The sequence below is a fragment of the Anolis carolinensis genome, chromosome 1, assembly GCF_035594765.1.
Source record: "Anolis carolinensis isolate JA03-04 chromosome 1, rAnoCar3.1.pri, whole genome shotgun sequence".
Lineage (NCBI taxonomy): Eukaryota > Metazoa > Chordata > Lepidosauria > Squamata > Dactyloidae > Anolis > Anolis carolinensis.
This window is the reverse complement of record NC_085841.1, coordinates 348,944,478-348,962,820: the sequence shown is the minus strand read 5'-3', so window position 1 is coordinate 348,962,820 and position 18,343 is coordinate 348,944,478.

Sequence of the window (18,343 nt, the reverse complement as noted above, 5' to 3'; positions counted from 1 at the left end):
TGGCGGACGATACAAATCGGCTCATATCTCTATCAAAATTACCCCTAGAACACTCCTCTTTTAGTCCTAACCCTTTCTAAGGCTCCTGACTCGAAGACCACCAGCGGAACCGAAATCGGTCCAGTTCTCGGCACCTCAACAGCTGACTGTCAAACGGGACCGACTGCTCCTTTCAAGCCAAACTACTGCCTTATCCCGGACTTTCCTCTCCCCGCAGAAGAGATCCCTAGCCCCTTTCTGTGAACTGAGGATGGGGGGATCGCTCTCTCGCTGGGGAAACATAGTTCTCCAAGAACTCTTACCCTCTCTACAGCTGCCAGGGGGTGCCCGGACGGGTGCCCTCCACGTTTCATTCATACTTTCATGATTTTATGAAGGAGAAGAACACTCTTCCCCAGACCTACCCCTGGACTTATGAAATCCTATACTTCCAAAGACTGCAACCCACATGTGCCTCTTCCCCATGCCATCTCTACGAATTCCTCCCATCACAGATGAACTCTTTTCCCTCATGTATCCATGAATTTGCATATTCTATGTACCTGGACACCCTCATGACCCACTGTTGTATGAATTTCTAATCGTTGGGCTAACTTCATGAATTGTGAAATCATGCTGCTTGAACTCCACTCCTATGACTTTCCATATTGGGTTCCCCAGATGTTGTAAACCTCATTCTTATCAAATGTTTTCAATTGTTTATATCATCCATGATTCCCCTTTATGCAATGTAACCCCCCTCTATGGATTCCCCCCTTACTTCCTTGAAATCTGTCTATCTGCCTATATGTATTTGTACTCTTTGGGATCCCCGGAAATTATGTGTTTTTCCCAGCTGGGTTTATGCTCCAACTTCATTTTAATTTTCATCCTATCCCATATAATTGTTAAATCATGAAATCAAATGGGAAATATTATGACCCCAACATGAACCCTAGCCCTTATGACCCAGACCTCCCTTCCCAAAAACAAAAGGATAATCTGCCACAGTTTAATCCAATCTCATTCCGATCGCATGGACAATATAGGGCTTGAGTCACCAAATTCCTAGAGGTGATTCGACCCCAAGGCAAACATTGTCATATCCCAGGCCAGGACGCCTCAGGAAGGCACCCTGTGGGGCCCGTCAATGACGGCTCATCACCACCCTTCTTTACTTCCCCCTGACACCCCAAGGCATATCTAAAATCTGTGAACGTGACAGGACCCCGGACATCCTTGATGGGTGCCATTAATTCCTTTAGAAATCGGCCGGGCCAGGATTAATCTGATATTTCCTGTCCGGTCACTTCATTGTTTCAATAGCTCCCGCCTCCTCCTCTCTGATTGGCCCGAGTGGGGACAAAAAGCGGCTCCCCATTGGGCCAGCAAAGCAAGGCGGGAAACGAAAGCCCGCCTCGTTCAACCTCCCAGCCTATCCGCGATCAGATGGGCGGGGGAGCGGGGCGGGAAATTCAAAGGGCTGTCAGACCGAAATATTGTATAAATATGGCTTTATTTGAAACATATGATACGCTAGTAGATTGAATGATCGCTATTAGCGTCCTTTTCAGCTGAATTGCTCAATAAAGACTCCTTGGCGGATTTTCCTTCAACTTTGGCGAACCTTCTTCATTTCAGGCTTCAGGTTGTATTGCGGCTTATATTCTCCTTTTGGCTTCGCCAAGGTCCGTTCCCTCTGGACCGGGTCGGGTCTCTCCTTAAGGGCCCGATCCCCTAAAACGCGGTCGACAACATAATTCAGTTCAATTCAGTTAATCTTGATTCTGAAACTGCATTATATGGCCGTGTAGATCCGGCCTTAGTTAATAGGAATTCAAGCAACTGGCAAAAAAAAAAATCAAAGAAATAATACTTTAAATTAAAAAAATAGTAGAAATGTTACATTAAGTTATGTTTTATTAGTCTTAATTGGCTTTGAAGTGCTGTGTTTCAATAAATCTCAAGTCAGTATAGAGTTTATGATATGGAATAGTATTGGGCCTATTTAAAAAAACATTTCGTGTCAGGAGCATCTTGAGAAACTGCAAGTCGCTTCTGGTGTGAAAGAATTGGCTGTCTGGAAGGACGTTGCCCAGGGGGGCATCCGAGTGTGTTACCATCCTGTGGGAGAGTTCTCTCATGACCCCACACAGGAAGCTGGAGCTGACAGATGGGAGCTCACCCTGCTCCCTGGATTCGAACTGCTAATTGTTCAGTCAGCAGTCCTGCTGGCACAAGAGTTTAACCCATTGTGCCACCACAGTGGGAAGCTACCTTTATCCAGCATCTACCAATCTTCATGTTTGCTGTCTATGATATTTCTAGGTATAATTGGTTGTGATCGTTTAAATCACTCCCGTAGATTTTCTCCCTTGTCATGACTGCTGACTTGTGATATCTAAAATGGGTGCAAAGGTCTGTAGTTGCTTTTTGCAACAGGCTGTGTGTGGCATCCAGGGAATTTGCATTTATAGCTTTTATTATACAGCTGGATTTGCAAGTCATATTGGGTTCATATATGTAGCCAATCACTTAAGGCATTTTGAGTTTACAACATTGAACAGCATCCTAAGCAGAACAATTTCTCCCCACAAAAAATGATTGTTTTCCTATTGTCTCCTCTTCTCTGAATCAATGCCAATCACTTCTGATACCTGAACCAACATTTAAATGGACTTGTATAATTGACAATTCAGTTGTGGATGTACCTTAAGAAAACTATTACCTTTAACGCCAAATACATAAAACAGAGTGTCACTTTAAGTCCAAATGCCCTAAACGCATTAGAAAAACACTGTTGTTGTCATATATATACACACTTTATTAAATAATTTAAAATCTCAAAATATTTAAAACAGAATACAATTGTCTTATCACATCTTCTACTCCCAGATCTGTACCCCCCAACCCTCCCACTACTTCCGTAGCATCAGAAAATATTTTATTCTACATTATTCAAATTTTATCAGTAACTAACAATGATAACCATTTTTATTTCTTGCCTGCCTCTCCTCATAGCTCAAGGCGGGTTACAACATTGCTAAAACACACATTCATCGAAAATAATTCTTCAAAATACACGTATTACAACGTATTTCCACAAAATATATATTGAAATAAACAAAACAAAGATTAAACATAAGATGCAATTTTAAAATTGGTCATTAAAACTGTCTGGGTAGGCCTGCCGGAAGAGATAGGTCTTCACTTGTGTCTGATCTAGCTCTCGTATTGTAATGCGTTCATTAATTGCTCAATCACAATCTTTCTTGGGCATTTCTTGGGTGGTTTAACTTCACCATTGCTTTTACACATGGGGCTCATACATGGTTTCAAAGTTTTATCAATGCTCATCACATTCATTCTCCAACACAAGGTATGCATTTTAAAAATAAATTTAAATAACAAATTCTAAGAGAGTTTTGAGTTGCTCTAATGACATTTAGGTCTTTTACAAAAATCTATAATTCAATTATGCTGTGATGTGTCTATCCTTAACAGAAGGATAGGGTTATATATATTGAGTATCTCTTATCCAAAATTCCTAAGGTAATAATTGTTTTGGATTTCAGATTTTGGAATACTTGTATTTTCATACACACACACACACACACACACACATAGTATACATAATGAGATAATGAGATGGAACCCAAGTGTAAACACAGCATTCAGTTATGTTTTTTATATATCTAACCTGAATATAATTTAGTACCTGATTTTTAATAATTTGTGCATAAAACGGGAATCATTGAAAAACAAAGGTGTCACTATCTCAGCATTCCATGTGGAAAATGTTGAATTTTGGAATATTTTGGATTTCAGAATTCCAGATAGGGGATGCTCAGCCTATAGAAGAATTGGCAAGTCAGATGCTTGGTACTTGGGAACACTCATTTCAGAACATACATTCAGGATTCATCAGACATCATACTCAGTATAAAAGACAGGAACATTTATTTCCCAAAAGCCAACCACAACTAATTTTAATATATAGTGTGAGATTATGTGAATAAATGGGCTTGCTTAGCATAAGGCAGCTTCATATGCTACTGCTATGTGCTCAAATTTCACAGCTGATTCACACATCCAATTTTCTTCACTGTCTACTTAAAGAGTGATGTAAAAGTTGAGCAAATTAGGTACTCTTCTCCCTTTTTGCTCTATATATCTGGGGTTTTTTTGGCATAAGATTTTAAGTGCTTATTAATTGTATTAATCATAGGTCCTTTTGTTGTTTTTGTAACAAAATACTATCAGTGCATCTGTATCGAAGAATTACTGAAGTTTGACACCACTTTGCCCTGGCAAAATGTTATGGAATTACGGGAGTTGTAGTTTTACAAGGTCTTTAGCTTCCTCTGCCAAAGAGTGTTGTTTCTTCATGCAACTACAACTCCCAGGATTCCACAGCATTGGGCCATGGCCGTTCAAATCATGTCAAGCTGCAGTAATTCTACAGTGTAGATGGACCCTTATACACCTAATGCTCTCAATTATTTTCAGGAATGGAGTTTGAGGAACAAAAGCAAACAGTGGCGATGAATGATTAACTTCCAAGCCAGGTACTAGCAAAGATGTGGCCCCTCCAGATGTGCAGAACTGCAGCTCTCAGTATTGCTTACTATTGGCTCTTCTAGTTACAACAGCTGGGGATGTAGTCCAATCACATCTGGAGGGCTCTGTAATTTCCTTTTATGTTCTAGTCTGTCCATTAAGTCGAAAACAACTATAGTGTCAACATTACACATAGCATGTGACTAAGGTCAGCCTCTGTCCTGGGACAGTAGAAATTTTTTAAAAGGAATTCAGAAGGAATGGCTCTAGGGTTATTGTATGCAACATCTGTTCCATATAAACTGATGGAAAGCAGTATTAAATATAAAATGATCATGCATATAGAAGGACAAGTGTTACTAAAGCTGAATTAACATGGTTTCTTGCAAAGTTAATCCCTGTCTCATTAACTTGTCAGAATTGCTTGGGAGTGTCAACAAGCATGTGGATAAGAGTGATGTAACAGAAACTATCTGCTTAAACTTTACAAAGTCCCTTGGCAAACGCTTCTAAATAAACTAGCCATCTTGGAATAAGATGGTCAGTCCTGTTATGGATAGTACCTGATAAAAAAGAGGAGAAGGTATTAAGCAGTTCTACTCAAAGTGGTGGTTTATGAACTACAGTCAAAGCTTTGTCCTGCTGTTATCTGGAGAGTTTACACAAAACAAGAAACAGTTGGAGTCAATAGGCACAAATATAGTACCGACCCCAGGACACTGGAATTAAAAAAATGTGAGTTCCAGATCAGATTGCTAGAGCAACAATTAATGGTTTATTCTTGCAATTGAGTGGTGTGTGCACTAAGGTCTTCTAAGGATTTGTGTTGGGACAGCTGCCTTCTGATATGTTCCAGTAATAATAAACAACATTTCCAAATTATTGAAGTCTTTTGTAACAAAGGGAATAGTACATGACTCCAGAAAGATTGGTTAAGACTGGGGGAATTGACATTAAATGGCAAATGCAGCTTAGTAAAAACAAGCATAAAAAGATCCATCAGGGCCAAAATAATTGGTAGCTGAACCTTTCTATTGCTGGTATCTTTCTAATGTGATTAGGACACCCTTTCTCTGCAAGACAGTCTAACCAATAAAAAGTTTTGCTTCTTCACCAACTTTGTCCAAGTTTAATTTCAGAGTTCTAAGACCTGTGTTTTTAGCACTGTTAGAAGAGCAGAAAACTACTGTTTTTATCACTACTACGAATGGCACTTATTCTGCATACATTCATAAAGTTACAATTGTCACAGAGGATGCATCTCTCCAGACAAGAAAAAGGCAATGAAAGTTCCAGATGTTGCTCCTGCACAAATCAAGTTTTATTTAGAAATCTGTGTCATGTTTTCTCCAGCCCAAAGAATTTCCAGGCAACTCATGGCATTGTGAAGGACTTTTCATTCCTAGTTCCCAGGTGAGATTAAATCAACCAATTATTTCCCAAAATGAAATGTATATATTAATAACTGTTAAGGTAAAGGTAAAAGTTTCCCCTGACGTTAAGTCCAGTCGTGACTGACTCTGTGGGTTGGTGCTCATGTCCATTTCTAAGCCGAAGAGCCGGCCTGGTCCATAGATACCTGCAAGGTCATGTGGCCGGCATGACTGCCTGGAGCGCCGTTACCTTCCCGCCAGAGCAGTACCTATTGATCTACTCACATTTGCATGTTTTCGAACTGCTAGGTTGGCAGGAGCTGGGGCTAACAGCGGGCGCTCATTTTGCTCCCGGGATTTGAACCTGGGACCTTTTGGTCTGCAAGTTCAGCAGCTCAGCGCTTTAACACACTGTGTTATTGACAGCTGTAGCCCGAAAAAATGTGTTTTTAAAAAAAATCAGATTCAACAGAAATCAAGTGAGGGAAAGAGGAATGCTAGCAACATGGGGACATGGTCCTACTGCTTAACTGGTGTAACAAAGCACTTTAATACTGTGACTATAAATCCTTAAAAGGAGCTCAGTGAGAATCAGTGGAAGTCAATTTCTGAAATGTTGCCTTAGTCCAAATATGAAGTGTGATTGACAGGAGGGGAAGTGAGGAAAACCTAGGATAGTAAAACACATAATTTGGATGTGAAACTATGAATATGCATACAAAACCAAAATAAAAAGAACTGGAAACCCTTGCTTCTTCTAGGATTTTTTCCCCTTTTCTGGACAAGACTAAACTATATTGCATGCCATTGTCCTTTAACCAGATCTTTCCTCTTCACTTTCCTTTCCTACTTGACTCTTGCATCTGGTGGATTCCGATCCATGAAAACTTAATGCCATGTTTAACAAGTTCTTTTTAAGGAGCAAAATGACACTTCTGCAGTAAGAGACGTGTATACCTTCCAGATGTTTTTTAAAAATATCCAATCCTATATGTGCTTACTTTTAAATTTATTGTTGTTGTTCTTTGCCATCAGATTGATTTCAGCGTATATCAGTTCTATGAATGAGAAGCCTCCAAATCCCCTGCTCATCAACAGGTTTTGGAAACTCAAGGTCATTACTTCCTTTTATTAAATCAAGCAACCTGAAGAAGAAGAAGAAGAAGAAGAAGAGGAGGAGGAGGAGGAGGAGGAGGAGGAGGAAGAAGAAGAAGAAGAAGAAGAAGAAGAAGAAGAAGAAGAAGAAGAAGAATTATTATTTTATTACCTGCCTCTCTCAGTGGCTCAAGGTGGGATTAAAGCAAGAGATAAAACACTATTAAAAGAATGTGTATTAAAAAAATTATGTATTTGTTTATATTATTTAAAGCATTTCTCTATCATCTGACAGCCCACAAGGATTCCCAAGACAATAAACAAAAACCTATTAAAACAATAACAAGATTAAAAATAGTTTAAACACAATCCTAGAATCCTGTTTTGAAACACTTAAAATACCACCGATTTCAAACATTGCATACCACATGGAGCAACACTGTCAAAGGAAAGCTTAATAGAGATTAAGTCAGTCTAATTTATTGAACAGGAAGTTTTAAAGCCGAGGTGTTGTCGACCGCGTTTTAGGGGATCGGGCCCTTAAGGAGAGACCCGATCCGGTCCTGAGAGTACGGACCTTGGCGAAGCCAAAAGGAGAATTACGAGCCGCAATACAACCTGAAGCCAAAATGAAGAAGGTCCGCCAAAGTTGAAGGAAAATCCGCCAAGGAGTCTTTATTGAGCAATTCAGCTGAAGAGGACTCTAGTAGCGATCATTCGGTCTACTAGGGTACCATACAATCAAAATAAAGCCATATTTATACAAAATTTCAGTCTGACAACCCTTTGAATTTCCCGCCCTGCTTCCCCGCCCATCTGATCGTTGATAGGCTAGAAGGTTGAACGAGGCGGGCTTTCGTTTCCCGCCTTGCTCCGTTGGCCCAATAGGAAGCTGCCTTTTGTCTCTACTCGGGCCAATCAGGAAAGAGAAGGCGGGAGTTATTGAAACAATGAGGTGACAGGGCAGGAACTATCGGATTAAGTCCTGCTAGACCGATTTCTAAAAGGGTGCTTAATTTATTAATGGCAGCAATCAAGGGTGTCCGGGTTTCTGTCACGTATACAGATTTTAGATATACCTTGGGGTGTCAGAGGTGGAAGCAAAGATGGGTGGTGATGAGCCATATTGACAGGCTCTGCAGGGCGCCTTCCTGAGGTGTCCTGGATTTTCCTTTGGGTGAGATATGACAATGTTTGCCTTGGGGCGAATCACCTTTAGGTCAACACTCCGACTTCGGCGACTCAAGCCCTATATTGTCCATGCAATTTGAATTTGATTGGGTTTAGCGGTGGCAGATTATCCTTTTGTTTTTGGGAAGGGAAGCCTGGGTCATAGGAAATGGGATAAGTTCTGGGGTTCAGGTTGAGTTCAAAATATTTCCTATTTGATTTCATGACTTGACAATTATATGAAATAAAATGAAAAATAAAATAAAGTTGGAATATAAACCATGCTGGGAAAAATACATATTTTCCGGGGATCCCAAAGAGTACAAATACATATAGGCAGATAGATAGATTTCATGGAAATAAGGGAGAATCCATAAAAGTGAGTTACATTGCATAAAGGGGAATCATGAATGATATAAACAATTGAAAATATTTGATAAGAACGAAGTTCATAACATCTGGAGAACCCAGCATGGAAATTCATAAAAGTGGAGTTTTAGCAGCATGATTTTACAATTCATGAAGTTGTTATCTCTTGCCTCAGAGTGCAGAGTTTTAGTAAACCACAGTAAACTCCAGTAAAAAGTCTCAATCACCTTCTACTATAAATATATGGAATATAGAACATAAAGTCTTGATTTTTGAACTATCTTTTACAAAGTCCTGGGGGGGGGGGGGTCACCTCGATCACAGAGGTGCTACTACAGAGAAATCCTTATTAAGTGTACCTGCAACACCTGCCTGTGTGTCACAAGGTGTTGGGACACACAATGACAGGGCTGCTTCTGGAGAACTCAAATTTCTGGAAGGCTCTTTTCCTGCTTCCATTTGTCTCTTCTATTGAGCCACATCCTCTCATGATCTTTCCGAAACACTATAGCCTCAGTTTAGTTATCTTATTTGCTTTATGAAAATATTAGTTTATCTTTTTAGCTGTTCATGATATCCATAGAATTCCTCTCCAATTCAAATTTCTTAATTTTCTTCCTGTAGCTTTCTTCATTGTCCAGATTTCTTCAATATCCAGCTTTCACAACCACACATAAAAATAAGAAATATTTCAGAGTGCTACTTAACAGAGTAGGTTGCACAACTTTGGGTTACATTGCACTTATAAAGCAACATTTTAATTGTCAATAAGCACAAATTTTTCATGACCCTCAGTATACCCCTGAAATGCCTATTTCTTAACATACATCTACAGTCAAATAAGCAGTTACTCAAGCCTGTTAGTTTACTTTAGTCCAGATCTTTCTAAATATTTTCCTGTGTTTTAATTTAAATTGTATCTTCTTTTGCAGCATACACAGCATTGGTTGGAATAGATATTTTCTTATAAGTTTAATAGAAACCACAATAATCGTGATACACTTAAAGAAAATGTTAAGGGTGGGGGGGGGGATGATGTAATATTTTTATGTTGCATTAATCTTACACATCAGAATCTGAATATATTGCTTTAGCTCCCTCTGGTGAAGTTGCTCCAGAATGCAAGACAGCAAAACCTTTTTATTAATGCAGAAGGAAGTTTTCAAGAAAGAGCCATGGGCTGCTCGTTCTTAATCATTTTAATTGTTTTAAGTACTTTAAGAGATTTTAAGTGATTTGAATGTTTAATTCTATCTTAATCTTTATATGCTGTAGATTTTAAATGGCATTGTTTTCAATGTTGTGAGATGCTTTGCATCTCAATCAAGCGAGAAACGTGGAATATAATATTACTTCTACTATTAATAATAATAATAATAATAATAATAATTGTTACATAATTAGACCCTGTTTCTGATGATGCCGTATCCACATTTTCACTTATCCATTGTTCACGTAAGAGCCTTGGACTTGGTGGGGCTGGAAGAGGAAGAATTGTGAAGGAAGTTGACCATATGAGTCATATAGGAAGACCAGGAGCTTTCTAGAGATAATGTTTTTTAATAAAATCTGTTAATAACCGAATATTCAAAATCAAAACCATAAATGTGAAGGGACGACTGTATTTGCAATTTCATATGTCTGCAACAAATTCTGGAACATATCCCTAATAGGAGTGTCGTACTATATTCTGCTTCCTCTTACAGAATTTGCATTCACTGCTGTTTACCAAAGAACAACGCAAAGCAGAGAGCTAAACAGAACATGCCATATTCTCATCTTTCTTTTCCTGCATCTGTCCTCCATCTTTATCCCAGTTTATACATGCCACAGAATTAACAAGCAGAGGTCTGTGGTGATTGTGTGGTCAGTACCTAACTGCCTGCCAATGCAGAAATCCACAACTAAAGCACTTCTGAGAGATGGTTGTCTATTCTGTGTCTAAAAACCTCCAAGAAAGTGGAGTCTACCATCTTCTGATGTTCTCCAAAAGATGTGAAATCTTGAAACAGGTTGTCTTGACATTTCCTAAGGGTCTTGTCATACCACAAAATTATACCACTATAATTCTACTTGAACCGGCATGATTCTATCATGTTGAATTCTCAGAGTTGCAGTTTAGGGAGGAGTATTTAGAATTTGTAGCAAAAAGTTTTATTATCTCACCAAACTACATACAAACCCCAGGATTCCATGGGTTGCAGCCTTGGCATCTAAAGTGAATCCATTGTGCTATAATTCTGTGTAATATGAAAAGATCCTGTACAACAGAGGAATCCTAATTTACATAGTGCCATCTGTCTCCTTCGTATTTTTCGATGAACTGGTATAAAAGCTCGTTGTCCTAAGAAATTAACAGTCTAAATCTGGAATGCTGTTAGATACATGCACATGCATTAAGTTTCCCTTGCGTGTGCATATGTCTTAATTTGGCTGCAGAGGCTGTTATTACTCCCTCCCTCCATTGCAGTGACTTACTGAATAGCTCTGTATCTCCCCTACAGGCCATTCTGTGCTTTGTGGGAAATCAAAGGATTGCAGAAGTTAGATCATGGCAACTACACCTATTGATAACTGGCAAATAGAAGGAGAAAACGTGGAGGCAGTGACAAACTTTATATTTCTAGGCGCGAAGATCACTGCAGATGCAGACTGCAGCCAGGAAATCAGAAGACGTTTACTTCTTGGGAGGAGAGCAATGGCCAACCTTGACAAAATAGTGAAGAGCAGAGACATCACACTGGCAACGAAGGTCCACATAGTCAAAGCAATGGTATTCCCCATAGTAACCTATGGTTGCAAGAGCTGGACCATAAGGAAGGCTGAGCGAAGGAAGATAAATGCTTTTGAACTCTGGTGCTGGAGGAAAATCCTGAGAGTGCCTTGGACCTCAAGAAGATCCAACCAGTCCATCCTCCAGGAAATAATGCCCAGCTGCTCACTGGAGGGAAGGATATTGGAGGCAAAGTTGAAGTATTTTGGCCACATCATGAGGAGACAGGAAAGCTTGGAAAAGATCACGATGCTGGAGAAAATGGAAGGAAAAAGGAAGAGAGGCCGACCAAGGGCAAGATGGATGAATGGGATCCTTGAAGTGACTGGCTTGACCTTGAAGGAACTGGGAGTGGTGACGGCCGACAGGGAGCTCTGGCGTGGATTGGTCCATGAGGTCACGAAGAGTTGGAAACGACTATGCGACTGAGCAGCAGCAGTTTGACAGAGAATGATGACATTTGCTCTGAGATTCTCCATGGTCATCTCAAGGTGTCCATGCTGCTGTAATCATTTGGCATCTGGTTACAGTAGTGATTCCCAATCTTTGGGCCCCCAAGTGTTTTGGACTTAAGCTCCCACAATTCCAAACATCTGGTAAACTGGCTGAGATTTCTGGGAATTGAAGTCCAAAACACCTAGAGGCCCAAAGATTGGGAACCACTGGGTTACAGGGACACAGCCAGATGTTCCTGCCATTCAGGGGGCTTCAGAGGCTATTCAGTAAGTGTAGGTCTACATTCAGATATACTACACTGCACTGACATACAGGATTGTGACCCAAGACTGTAATTTTAAACATATTTTAAAGATACAAGTCACAATACACATATCCTGAAGCTTTGAGTGGTTAATATGCAAATACAATGAAATGACATCCCGTAAAGCGATTTTTCCCAGGCATGTCCATTGCCTCACACACACTCCAGAAGGTATCCTATATTTAGAATATTTAATTTAAAAAATCAACCCAAAAAACCTGTGCCAACTTATCCAATGGTCATGAGTATTGTACCTGAACTCTTATCCAAAAAGGAGCCACCCCTTCTCTGAGTAGAGTGGCAAAATGAGGGAGTTTAGTCTATCCCAGGAGAATATAAAAAGCATGCAGTTGGCCTGTTCAGTGGTATTACCCTTGACCTAAAACCTGCCTTCAACTTATACATAAGGTCGACTTATACATTAGAATATACAATACATAATACTCAGCTTCTCCGTTATTTTTACACTGAGGTTTATTGCAAATACATGGTGTAAAAACATCAAATGTAGATATCTAAAACAAGCACACAAACAACCCTGCAATAAAAATCCCAGTTAAGTTTATGGCAGTCATTGTCTTGACATATAAAATACATCGAGTTTTAATAAAAGTTCAGCAAGAGGAAATGCAATATTTGGCTTTTAATCGGAAGTACAAACACTCCAGCATAGAAATGTTCCTATTTAAATGTATGCTTCACAAAATAAAAAGGAATTTGAGGAGGGGAGAAGGATTCAGCAGAGCCAAAAATGAATTTTCAGAAAAACATACTACAGGCTGAGTATTCCTAATCCAAAATACTCCAAAATCCTAAAATTGTCCAGACAGGGGGCTGAGACATTAAGACCTTTACTTTCTCGTGATTGAGATTCATTCGTGAACCTTGTTTCAGGCACAAAAGTATTGAAAATATTGCATGCATAATTACTTTCAGACTATGTATGTAAGGTGTATATTAGACATAAATGAATGTTATGTTTAGAGTTGGGTCCTATCTCCATTATGTATGTGTAGTATTCCAAAATCTACTGTGGAAGGATCCAAAACATGGAACACTTCTGGCACCAAGCATTTCAGATAAGAGATAGTCAACCTGTATTTAAAACACTGAAAATAGTTCAAAATCTATCCCCTTTCAAGTACAGGATAAATTCTATGATGCCCACTGAATCAGAGGCACTCAAATATCCACTCTATTAATGCTAATAAGCACATCATTAATTTTTTTTTCTTTTTGGGAGAGAGAATTCTGCATGTAATATGTCTTAATCATGGCTCTGGGTAGTTAATAAAAAGTTATCACATATTTCTTTAGCTGTTGATTTCAAAAGAATGATTTTCCCACTGTTTGCTTCTTAAAATGACCCTTCTGTCATTTTAAATTATGTTCGATGTTAAGTCAAGCACTGCTTCTTTGGAGGAGAAAATATATAACCAGGAATAATTATTTTTGTCTTACTTTGGTGTGTGTATATGTGACCTCAGGTTGCCTGAATTCAAGTGCTTTCAACTCATGGCAAGTCTGTTCATTTCATAGAGCTTTCTGAAGCAAAAAATACTTAGAGGTGATCTTGCCAGTTCCTTCCTTTTAAATATATCTTACAGTCTACTTTGGTAGCCGCCAAAATTGTCAGAAAGAATTTGCTCCATCATCAGTAGAGAAAAGGAACCGGATTGTCTGGCATCATGCTGAGCCGGAAACAAGCCCAACAGCAGAAGGAGAGTCTCACTTTTCTTTATAATTGAGGAGAGGAATGAGAGCTCATCTTCATTTCTCTGAATCTCAAATTCCAAAAGTGTTAAGGCTTTTGGTGTATCTCCTAGGCTCCTTGTAGCAACTTCAAGAGTTCCTGTAATTAATCAACATATATCAGCCTGGAGAGAGTCCTCATGGCCAGGGATGCTGTCACACCCTCACCAAAGCAATAAGCATATTTGTCAGTGGTGAACTGAGGAGCGTGATAGCACTGTAGCTTGCATTCCTGCATGGCAGGAGGGGGCTGGACTAGATGTCCCATAGGGGTCTCTTGGGAACACTTTGGAGCAGAGCTTTCCAAACTGTGTATCAGGACACACTAGTGTGTCGCCTGAAGTCCCCTAAGTGTATCACTTGATAAATGCTTCTCCCCTCCTGACCCCACAAACAAAGGCTGCCTGGCCAGAATGGCAGGGTATCCTTCTTTGAATAGGCTAGGTAGCCACTTGGAGGGAGCATGTTGATTGCCTCTAGAGGAGAAGGCAATGGTGGCAGCTGTCACACCTCAGGTTAGCTTCACCTTGCTATATACACCAGGCTGCACACAGGTTGAAGTCTTTTGTAGTTTATTAGAAAATAGAAGTAAAGTTCCAAAAGATCGTTACAAAATAAAGCCTTAGAGCATAATCCAAGAAATCACCAGGAATAAACAAAGTCCCATTAGAGCATGACAAAGTCCCATGAACATGAACACACAAAGGCTGCAAGAAATCCAGTAGAATGAGAACTTGCTTCTTGGTTGAACGGAAATTTGCTTTGACAAAGGTTTGTCTCCCAACACACCGTTTTAATACTGTTTGCAGAGCATTGTTTTAATACCCTTTGCAGGGCTCGGGCTGTGGCGCAGGCTGGAGAGCAGCTGCAATGAATCACTGCAATGAATCACTCTGACCAGGAGGTCATGGGTTCGAGGCCCGCTCGGAGCCTATGTTTGTCTTGTCTTTGTTCTATGTTAAAAGGCATTGAATGTTTGCCTATATGTGTAATGTGATCCGCCCTGAGTCCCCTTCGGGGTGAGAAGGGCGGAATATAAATGCTGTAAATAAATAAATAAATAAATAAAAGCATTTCTTTGGCCTCTGACCTCCTTCTTGTTTGCTTTCTCACACTCCTTCGAACCCTGAATTCCAAACGGTCAGCTCGATCTAGCGATTCCGTTTAATCAAGGCCAGCCAGCTCGTTAGCGTCTGTCTGCATGCTATCAGACTGAGAACTGTCCTCCTTTTTGAGTCAATTTGCACCTGGCTAGTTTCAGTATCAACATCATTCCCGGCTGTGGGAAAACCTCTCTGTTCCTCATCTTCTACAACAGGGACACTCAGAACCTGAATCCCATAATCCTCATGGGAGTCATTTTGAACCTGAATCCCATAATCCCCATCAGAGTCACTCTGAGGCTCCAGGTGAGTCACAACAGCAGTACCCACTCAGGCAGCACTGAGCCCAAGGTCCCACCATCTCCCTCCTTGTTGTCCTCAGCTTCAGCATCCAGCCTGACCTCCACCTCCACACCCACACCCCCACAGGAGGAGGACAGACCCTCAAAGGGCATCCAATTTAACCCCCTTCAGTCAGGCAAGGACACAGTCAAAGCTCTCCCAACAGACAGTCATCCAGCCTCAGTTCAAAAATCTCCAAAGAAGGAGACTTCTGGACTCCCAGGCAGTCTAGATCTGGAAGAAAGCACCCAAAGGACATCTAGTCCAACCTCTTTCAGCCAGGAAGGAGGACACAAGCAAAACACCCCTTGATGGCCATTCAGCCTCTGTATAAAAACCTTGAGAGAGGTTTAATTATTAAAGAAGTGGAATGCTGGTGCTGTTCAAGTGTAGGTACTGTTATGCCTTTTATAATTTGCACAATTTATTGATTCAGGTGCAGTAATTTCCACTAAAATGCCATACATAAGTTTCTATTTAAGAAAAGAAAATGTGTTGACAGTGATGTTTGTGATGAACCACATGGAGCAGCTCTAGAGGAAACTACACAAGAATCAACTGTTGTATATAAGAAGTGTGAAGGAAATATTTCCAAACCCTATTTATACAGTAAAGATTATATGAAACTAATAACATATATAATACTGTATAATATATTTTATGAAACTCTTATGAGGAGTTAGTTTAACCTTCAAATTGCTAATAGAACTGAACCACCATATTGTGAAAGGATGCATGTCTAAAAAGTGTGTCACCAGTAACGAAAAGTTTGGAAAGATCTGTTTTGGAGAACAGAAAAAGCATACACACCCAGAGGTGTATTTCTGTGGAATGTCAGAAAGATAAGCTAGTATTCAGTTTAGAACAAAAGATATAGAGAAGATATATATTTTTAGATTGCTTTCCAAACCAACAGTCTAACTTCAGAGAAGCTGCCAGAAGGTTGAAAAAAAACCAACAACACAATATCTAGTTGAAAGGGCATCATTTGCATAGAAATATTCACGCCTAATTGTTTGATAGTTTTTGTTGCTTGAGAATTTTCTGATGAACATGAGCCTTGTGGTTTACACTGTGATGAGGTAATAATGTTTTCACACTGTTTTCACATTGCCAATTACAAGAGTTTTATGTAAATACAGAAGGTTATAAATTCCTGTTCAAGATTACATGCTTTAGAAAAAGCCTGGGCTTTAGAAAATTATCTCTCAGGTTTTCTGTCCTTTCTGCAAAATGTCATATTAAAGGCTGTAATTGCATTCCTATCTTTAGAATTTTATTTCTTTAAAATATTGAGAACAAGTGAATGACTTCAAAGAGGATGTTGCTCAAAAGTACACAGCAATCATACCACAAGAGAGCCCAACTCAGGACCAGATATTGCAAATTATACTGTTTTATGGGACCCTCCACATGGAGCATTTTTGCTCCGTTTTGCCACATTATTTAGCAGCAAAGATGGGGCCCGCCACGTGCCAACACACGACGCTTGGTAGGCCCTGCCTACATACCTCCCAAAGTGGAGAGGAAATGCCACTACGTGAAAGAAAGTGTATAACCGCACTTTCCTACCCTTTCCCCCCATATGACGAGGGAAAGGGCGGTGGGGCAACGCACCATACGATGGAGGGAGGACGCGTGGGGTGCCATGTGTGAATTGGGAATGGTCTTATATCATTTTGATTGTATAAATTGGTTAGTTTGTTTTAGGATACTACAGTAGAGTCTCACTTATCCAACCTTCACTTATCCAACGTTCTGTATTATCCAACGCAGTCTGCCTTTTAGTAGTGAATGTTTTTGTAATCAATGTTTTCAATATATTCAGATGTTTTGGTATTAAATTTGTAAATACAGTAATTACTACATAATGTTACCTTGTATTGAACTGCTTTTTCTGTCAGTTTGTTGTAAAACATGATGTTTTGATGCTTAATTTGTAAAATCATAATGTAATTTGACGTTTAATAGACTTTTCCTTAATCCCTCCATATTATCCAATATTTTCGCTTATCCAACGTTCTGCCGGCATGTTTATGTTGGATAAGCGAGACTCTACTGTATTGTAATTTTTGCATTTTATCCAGATAATTTATTTCATATTGGTTTGGTATATTTTATATTTTATTATTCCTTCCTTTCTGTATTTCTTTGTGCATATGCATTTAATTTTTTCATAATCTGTCTGTTTTATGCAATCAGATAGTCATTTGTGGTATTAAGACTTTCTGGAGCCACTTCCACACAGCTGAATAAAATCCCACATTTTCTGCTTTTAAATGGAATATATGGCTGTGTGGAAGGGTCCTGGGGGTAAAAACAAAGGGCGGGGTATAATGGTTTATTTTAAATGAACTAGGGCCCTTGTCTACTGCTACATAATATGGTTTGAAGCTGTATTATATGGCTGTGTAGAGGGGCCCCAGGTTGGCAATGAATTCCCTGAAAGAAACCATACATGCAGGTAATTTTATGAGTCACTTTTCCAGATTGGTTCAAAGAGTTTATTGTTTTTGGAAGAGCATGTGCTATTATTGGAGTACAGGGTTATAGCTAAGAATCCAATGTTTCTTTTCCAACTGCCTTCAGTCTTTCTAAACATTGCTGTGTTTTCTAATGAAGCTATTGATGGAGACTATTTTTGGATCAGTCTCTTGGAATTAGTTTGAACATTGTTGCCATGGCCGGTTTGTTGTTGACCAAGGACGTTATCCCCTGTCTCCATACTATGCTTGATTTTTAAACTGCTCTCTCGTGTTTCCTTTAATAGCCTTTCCCCCCAAGCTAAGCAGGCCCAAATGTTGTAATCTTTCTTTCATTTGCTCTAGAACTGCCACTGTTGGCACAGCTCTTTGTGTCGAATGAGCTTCTAGCCAAAGACATCACATTCGTTCAACTAATGAGACTCATTAGTGCTACCAAAAATTCCCAATACCTTAATGTATTATTTAAAAGGATGATTCCTTCAAATGTTTCAGACATTCTGGCTCCACAAACCTTCCTTATTTCAGACAACTTTAAAGTGCCGAGTCTAAGCAAATCATAAAGCTGTCCCAATGACACTTTT